Source organism: Equus quagga, chromosome 11, assembly GCF_021613505.1.
Source record: "Equus quagga isolate Etosha38 chromosome 11, UCLA_HA_Equagga_1.0, whole genome shotgun sequence".
Taxonomy (NCBI): Eukaryota; Metazoa; Chordata; class Mammalia; order Perissodactyla; family Equidae; genus Equus; species Equus quagga.
The window spans coordinates 111,129,379-111,135,391 of record NC_060277.1 but is presented as its reverse complement, the minus strand read 5'-3'; positions in this window follow the sequence as shown (position 1 = coordinate 111,135,391).

Below are 6,013 nucleotides of genomic sequence, written 5' to 3'. Positions count from 1 at the left end.
GCTCCCGGGGGCGCGTCCTGCGCCCGCCCTGCCGCCCGCTCGCTCGGCTGCCCGCGCTCGGTGTCCGGCGTCCGGCCCGCGCCGCGCTACACCCGGAGGCGCCGCATTGTTTCCTCGGAGGAGGCGGCCCAACCGGCTGGGGCGGCCCGGGAGCGGCCGCCGCGCTTCCTCGGCGCGCCGGCGCCACCTCGTGGCCGCAGCCCAGCAGTGCGCCCTCCAGGCCCGGGGCGGGGCGCGGGGGGCGGGCGGGCGAGGGTCCCTCTGCCTCCCTGCAGCCAGGCGACTTCCCGGGGCCCTGCTTTCGTTCGGAAGCATCCTGGGCGCCACCAGCCCCGAGGACTGAGGGTTGCTTCGGCTCCTGCAGAGCACAGAGGAGGTCGGTGTTGGGAGGAGACCCACTCCCTTCCGCCCAGTGCCAGGGCTGTCTCGCGGTCGGCTGCCTCTGCCAACCATTGTGGGCTTCTGCACCGGTCACTTCATACCCGCTCTGATTTGGCTTTGCAACCCTCACCCATCCTCTGGTCTCTCTGGTCAGAAACTGCCACGGCTCCCCTTTGCTTACCGATCTGAGTTCAAACTCGGCATGAGGCGCTCAGGCTCTTCCCCTGAGCCCAGAAGCAGGCTCATGCTGTGTAGTCCTGGGTTCTAGTCTCGGGTCCTCCATTAACCAGTGGGTGACCCCTGCAAGTCACAGGAGGCTCCAAGCCTCGGTTTCTCCACGATGAAATGAGAGTGCCCAGATGCTCTATAAAGCACGTATGTGCCCCCACCCTGCCTCCTCTTTTTGACTTTGGGGATGTGTTTGCCATTGTGGGGATAGGTTAGGGCTCCTGTACGCACACTGAGCCAGCGCAGCTCCCAGAGCCAGGCCTGGATTTGAGAACTTTTGGAGACCAGACCTTGGTCAGGTACAGACATGGAAGCCCCTGGGTGGGATGAGCCCAAGGCCTCGGGCCGTGTGCAAAATGACCTGGGTGAGCCTGAGGGTCTTTCCATCCCAGACAGCGATTCTGCAGCCTGGCTTAGGAGAAGAGAAAACCTTTACTCCTCTCCTCCTGCCCTGGCCCCATCCAACCACGGCCCCCACTCCCAGCCCCTTTGCTGCCCGCCAAGCCCACTTCCCGGCCCCTCTTCTGAGCCACTTCTCACCGGCAGTGACTCACGCTCCTGCTTTTCCTGCTCCTTCTTCATCAAAATTCACCTGTCCTGCGTTCCATTATCTCATCGCCTTGCTCTCTGCTAATGTGAAAACCGATGATGAATTGGTGTTGGCGGATTAATGTGTTGCTCCAGCTAGGTAACAAATTTGCATCGAACAAGGACATGCTGACCATGCCTTCGTGCAGAAGAGTGGCAAATGGTGGCAGGAAATTTGGGCATCATGGCAGGTCGGCCAAGGAGATATCTGAGGGCAGAGGTCTCTGCTGGGCCTCTGAATCACACCTTGTGCCTGGGTGCCTACACCGTGCACACACACTCAGGCAATAATTTAAGTCCTGGATGTCAAGGCAAAAGCTGTATCTGCACTAAGGAATGAAATGGCCCTTCCGACCGTGTGTGCCTCTCGTGTTAGCTCAGGGCACCGAATTTACACCTGGTTTGCATTTTAGGCCAAAGGGGAGGGGAGAAGATGGGTCTCCTCAAAAGGCACAGCCGTGTCTGGTGTGGTCCATCTGAGAAGGTGGCCTTCCCTCAGCCGGAAGCCAGAGTTCAGAAGGTGGGAGAGGGGACTCCCCACTCCATCTGGGCCTTGTCCTCTTGGATGTGGGCTTTGAGATGGGCAGGGGGAGAGCACCCGCTGCCATTTGCTGGCAGGCCCGGGCTGGGCAGGGAGGTGTGGGGCTGACTGTGAAAGATACCTTCTGAGCTGGACCATCCAGCTGCCTCTTCCTTTCAGAGTCTGTTTCCCTTTTGTCAGCCTCTCATCTGCAGGCAAGTTTGGCATAAGCAGTCCTGCTTGCTCTCTGTTGTGCTCTAGACATTAGGAGGAAACTGGTGGGTCCCCATCCCCGAGTACCCTCGGGTAGAACCTCTCTGTGCCTCAGTTTCCTCGGCTGTAAATCAGACTATTTACAGTCTGCCTCTTGGGTGGTTATAAGAATTGAGCCTGTTGATACGTGTAAGCAACCCACTGCCTGGCACCTACGAGCCCTCACAGCACATGGTTATTATTTTTCTTGTCACTGATCCGCCCGTAGCTAACGCCCTATTCCCTGGGCATGCACCTCTACGTGCCAAAAGATGGATTACCGAGAACACATGCAACACTGCCTGAGGCTTTTTTCTGGCTATGGGAATATGCTCCAACATGCAGGGGCAAGACAGAAGTGCCAGAGAATTGATGCCCCGAAGCAGCCCTCAAGGAAAGGATAGGGACCCAGGTAGGAGACTCTGGCATGTTCCACACCGGCTCCCAGAGTTCCCCAGTGAGACTGAGCTCCAGCTGCCTGCAGCGGTACCCGGCTCTCTAATGCACCCCATGTTGGCTTCCTTCCCCTCCCTGCCTCATTCCCCACCACTCCGCCCCTGCTCCTGGGGTCACCTCCCACATAAGCTGCTGGCACTTGAATCCTTGTCTCAGAATCTACTTAGAATCTACTTCTGGGGAACTCAAACCAAGACCCTGCCCTATCGGCCTGTTTTCAGCCCTGACTCACAGCAGAATCACCTGAAGAATGTAAGAAAACAGAGTCCTTGTGATTCAGGACCTAAGGTGGGGCCTGGGCACATTTGTTTGTTAATGCCACAGATTATGCCAACATGACAGGCCACGGTGGAGACCCGCTGTTCTAGATAATGCCCTTGGCCTTTGGAAACAGAGTCACCCTAAAGAAGCTAGAGGAGAACGGGGGAGCAGGAATCGGGGGGCACATCCAAGTTCTGATGATGTCGGGGCATATCGGATTCCCAACCCTTCCCGTTTCCATTGGTTTTCTCTTTTGAGGGTGTAAACAGATCCACGAGCTGGCCCAACGTGGGGTCGGGAGCACACTCTGCATCAGCCTGGGCCTTCTCAATGCAGCACTTCCTGGGCCTCCCCACTGCCCTCCGGATGTACCTGCTGGCCTGGCCGGAGTGGTCAGGAGAAGCCCAGAGCCAGCACGAGGCCCTGGCCGTGCAGAGCAGGCCCTCTGTCCAAAAAGGAGGAGCAGGATGTGAGGAAGGGATTTGGGGGAAGCCGGTGATGTCCTACTATTCAGGGGTGCCAGACTCAAAAGGCCTAGAGGGTGGGCCAGGCGAAGAGGGAAGGGGGCTCCCTGAGTCTCTTGGGGCTGCTGCAACAGAGTACCACAGACTGGGGAGGCTTAAAACAATGAGATTTCATCTCTCACAGATCCAGAGGCCAGAAGTCCGAAATCAAGGTGTTGGCAGAGTTGGTTCCTTCTAGAGGCTCCGAGGGAGAATGGGCCCCAGGCCTCTCTGCTGGCTTCCCGTGTTGCCGGCAATCCTTGGCATGGCTTGGCTTGTAAAAACATCACTGTGGGCTCGGCCTCTGTCTTCACATGGCTTTCTTCTCTGGGTTTGTCTCTCTGTGTCCTCTCCTCCTCTTATAAGGACACCAGTCATTGGATTAGGCCCTCTAACCTAGAATGACTTCATCTTAACTAATTACATTGCAAAGACCCTGTTTCCAAATAAGGTCACATTCCAAGGTTCCAGGTAGACGTGAATTTGGAGGGGGTACTGTTCAACCTACTCAAGGGAGCTGGTGGAAAGGGGCCAGCGTGGTTAGAGACTGCTGAGGCTCCACCGGAGGTCTCTGGGAGGGACATGCTATCATTGTTTTGTGTGAATGTGGTCCCGGTCATTTCAAAGGAGTCAAAAATTTGGGCTTCTTATGTGAAGTCAGATAATTCTAAAATGTAGACTCAGTGTTTTTAGAACATTGTGCAAGACCAATAAAATCCATTAGAGGTCTGCTGTCTAGGTTCCCTGCGGATGTCACCGGAGGGCAGAGCAGACAGCCTGCCAGCCCTGCCCACCCAGCACATCCAGCTCCCCCTGCAGACACCTCACTGCCCCTGGAGGAAGGTCAATGCTCCTAGATGCTCTCCTTGCCCCCTCGCTGGCCCCCCTGCAGACTCTCTGGGCATCAGAGCCTTGATTGCCACCTCCACCTTCTCAAGGCATCAAGGATGCTTCTGGAGCTCACAGACCGGGGCCTGGGGTGGGAAGAAGAAAGAAGGAAACAAGCGGTTTACAGTGTTTGAAATCCCCAGTTAATGTGCTCCAACTGCAGCGGCAGACAGCACATTAAGAGGCAATAGGCCATTGTCCTTTGCCGGAGTGCGGAGCATTAATAATGTCATAACAGCGTTTACTGACACTCTGCACAAATCATCAACAGCCTCGCTGGGCGGGAACAAGCAGCCCCACACAGACGCCAGGCGCCTCGAGCCGCGCGGGGAGGCTGAGGAGCTCGGAGAGCTGTTGTTCCAATGCATCTTTCATGCTTTCTGTTTCACAACATTTAGGCCAATCCTCCGATTGAAAAGCAGCGTCTGGGGTTTATTTTTATTTATGCCAGAAGGCCATTCTGCCGCACAGCTGGTGGGAGCCGGGAGCACAGCTATTGTCCTTTCACTGTTCTGCAAGGAAGTTAGCTGCTGTGTACGTGCGTGTGTGTGTGTGGTGTGTGTGTGTGTGCACCAGTGTGCATGTGCATGGGGAGGAGCAGAGAAGCTGGGGACAGGGGACCCTCCCAAGTGGACCCCATCCCAGTGCTGGAGACACAGGCGAGACCTTCTTTAACATGTTCATGAGATTCCATTTTTTGAGCACCTACGACATGCCAGGAAATGACCCAGGGATTCTAAATATGTTACCGTGTTCACATAGCTATTTTATTTAAATTTGCTGTAGCAAGGCAACTTAAAAAAAAATGACCCGGGACCGGCCTTGTGGCACAGCGGTTAAGTACGCACATTTGCTTCGGCGGCCCGGGGTTCACTGATTTGGATCCTGGGCTCAGACCTATGCACCGCTCATCAAGCCATGCTGTGGCAGGCGTCCCATGTATAAAATAGAAGAAGATGGGCACAGATGTTAGCTCAGGGCCAATCTTACTCAAAAAAAAAGACCCCCTTTCTTTCTGGGCAGTTTCCCCAGTTGCATCACAGGTCACTGCAGGAATAGGGGAGCAGCCATCTGGGGTTGACAGGATCATGGTCTCCCAAAGATGACCACATCCCGATGCCCGGAATCTGCGACTATGTTACGTTACACAGGAATAGGGGATGAAGGTTGCAACAGATGAGGAAACTGATGTTCAGAGAGGTGAAGTATCTTCCACCAGGGCTCCCTGCACATCCAGGCTCCAAACTCAGGCCCGGCAGACCTCAGAGCTCACGCCCTTACCTGCTGTCACCCCCTGGGTTCAAAACCCTGGTCCAGGGGTCCCAGAGGCAAGTGTGAACAGGTGACCCAGGGACTCTGGGCCCCTGGAGAAGGGCTCCTTCCCCCCGAGAGCGGCTGGTGCCACCTGAGGAGATGACACGGCAGGCCACCAAGCACCAGACCGAAGCAGCTGCCTCAGTTTCCTTCTCCTGCTTCCTGAGCGCCCCTGGGTCATCTTGAAAGGGCAGCTGCTGGGAGACGCCCCTTTCTGGTTTCTATCCACGCGAGGCTGATGCCGGATTTCAAGCCTCGATGGGTTCCTCCTCAGACCACCTCAGAATCCATCCCTGGCTAGCAAGATCTCATGGCATCCAGTCGCACTGGGATCTTCCCGCCCTGAGAGAGCAATGACTTCCCGTTGTTTCCCCCGGCCGGATGGAAGCAGGCATGTGTGGGGGTCCCCCGACCATCAGTCCCTCTCTGCCCCGGCAGAGTGTGTGGTGAGACAGCCATGACCCCTTCTAGGTTCTGTGAGAGGTTTCAGGAGGAGACAGATGAAGGAGGGTGAAGATGCCCTCCCCGCAACCAGAAGGATTTTTTAAATTTTTTTTTAAATTTTTTTATTTATTTATTTTTTTTAAAGATTTTATTTTTTCCTTTTTCTTCCCAAAGCCCC